This window comes from Penaeus chinensis, chromosome 5 (genome assembly GCF_019202785.1).
Source record: "Penaeus chinensis breed Huanghai No. 1 chromosome 5, ASM1920278v2, whole genome shotgun sequence".
NCBI lineage: Eukaryota > Metazoa > Arthropoda > Malacostraca > Decapoda > Penaeidae > Penaeus > Penaeus chinensis.
In genome coordinates this window covers 29,859,792-29,862,291 of record NC_061823.1, presented here as the reverse complement: position 1 = coordinate 29,862,291, position 2,500 = coordinate 29,859,792, and positions in this window count along the sequence as shown.

The window sequence follows — 2,500 nt, the reverse complement described above, 5'->3', positions numbered from 1 at the left end:
TATGTCTTGGTTCATCAGTCGACCATTACCCACAGGAAGGGAACCGTTGTATCAGTAATAGTGATGATGATAGTATCATTATTATGATATCAATTGTCATCTTTGCTTTCATTATCTTTACCGTTGTTATTATCAAGATCATCATTATCTTCCTTGCATTAGAGTGAAGTTTTTATTTATATATATGTTTCTTTTATTCGACTCTCATTTATAGTAAAAGACATTGAAATCCACTCACAAAATCAAATAATCAAGAGAAAATGCATGTAGGCTTTACTTTTTCAGATGCAACTTTTCAGAGGTTTAATGGAAGAATATTCCACGTTTGCGAAGGTCTTCTGAATGTATGAAACCTAAAGGAGACAATTTCCTTTGGGCAGAAAAGAAAGAACGAAAAAGTGAACGAAGGAAAGAAAGAAAGAAGATATAAGTAGATAGATACATAAAGTAAAAACGAAAAAAAATCCTAACGGTTGGTAGATTTCTTTTCAATTTTAACTTAATGGAAGCCGTCCTTGTCTTTCATAACATGTTGATATACGGGGAAAAATACATTAAAAAAAAAAAAATCTAACAGAAAACGAAAAAAAAAGAAGGAAAGAAAAAAAAAAGAAAGAAATACATATGCATATAAATCTAAAATCAAACTGAGAGGAGAGTAAGCAAACCAAAAGAACACAGATCGACTTTCGTAATAAGTAAATTACGCAGCATCCAGCACCGACTGTGCCATAGTAACCATCTGCTTTTAATGTATGATAAACAGCAATTAAAATGGAAATATCCTTTTCGTGTGCCACTGTACCCCGGTCTTATTGCGGGGTTAAAAAAAAAAAGTTTTTTTTTTTTCCACGCCGAGCACATATTTTAGTCACGCGCTGCAATTAACAGGCTTAAATGGCGAGGAATAAGTTATAACTTGGTAAGAACGTATATTTTTTTTGTCCTCCTTCTTTGTCTTTCTCGCCTTTTTTTTTCTTGCCTTTTTCCTTGTTATTTGGGTCAGGCTCTACTGTCTATTGTTGACTGACCTTAACGTGATTATTTTCATTATTTCTTATCATTAGTTTATAAGCTTATGCACTGGAATATTATTTCGTTTTCTCAACCACGGTCACCGTTCACTCACCATCATTTAACACCACATTGCCAACCCGGATCCTGACACCATTCATCCACCATTATTTAACACTACAAAACACAACCACAACCACTGGCATCATTTATCACCAATAAGACAGCCAACATAACCAGAAACACCATTTATTTCATCATTATTTAACACCACTAACACCGCCAGTACAACCACCAACACCAATCACATCATTTAGCAGCACAAGCACTATCAATTCTACTACTGACACCATTACATCTATCTCCCTGTCTATCACTTAACACCACAAGCACTTGCAACAAGGCGTGCCCAAAACACTCACATCGGTGCATAACAAGTTCCGGTCCCGAGTATTTGCATAATTAATGAGTAAATATTCATAGCCATGATGGTAATTTACGCGTCTCCCCGCCTTACGTTAAAGGAAGAAGTGCGAGATGAAGAAAGTGGGATGGAGAGGAGGAGGACGAGGAAGAGGGGAAGGAGAAGGAAGAGGGAGAGACAGAGAAGGAGAAAGAGCAGAGGGATTATAGGAGGAGGAGGAGGAGGAGAAGGCGGCTTAAAAGGAAGAAGAAGAAGAGGAGAAGGAGCAGGAGGAGGAGGAGGAGGAGGAGGGTAAAGGGGAGGAAGAGGAAGAGGAAGAGGAGAAATAGAAGAAGAAGAACAATTATAATAAGATGAAGGATGATGATGATGATGAGGAGGAGGCGGAGGAAGAGGGAGAGACAGAAGAGAAGTAGAAGGAGGAGGAAGAGGAGGCAGCAGCGGCGCCGAAAATGAGGGGAAAGGAGAAAGAGGAGGATGAGGAGGGAGGAGGGAGAGGAGGAGAAAGAGGGGGAGAAGGAGGAGGAGGTGGAGGAGGAAGAGGAGGAGGAAGAGGAGGAGGTGGAGGGGGAGGATTAGGATTAGAATTAAGAGGAGGAGGGGGAGGAAGAAGAGAAGAAAGAGAAAAACAAGGAGAAGGAGGAACAGGATGATGAGGATGAGGATCAAGAGGGAGAAATGAAGGATAAGAGACGAATAATTATAATAGTAGTAGTAGTAGTAGCAGTAGTAGCAGTAGTAGGAGGAGGAGGACTACGATAAATATAGTGATAAATATCATGGTAATAATAACAATGGTAATAACGATAATTAGAAAGATCATGAAAAAATACAAAGAGAGAAAAGAGGATAGCAGAAGCAAAAAGGCGAAGGAGGAGAAGAAGAACAGACGATGATAAAGAAGGAGAAGGAGTAGACGGTAATTATTTGTTTTTGCTGGAGGCTGTGATACAAGGCTTATGCTCGACTATAAAATAAAATTATATAACCTTTTTGGCGGCGAAGAACATCAAAGCCGACTTGAAATACAACAAGAGGATGATTACATTCTAGTTTGTGAAT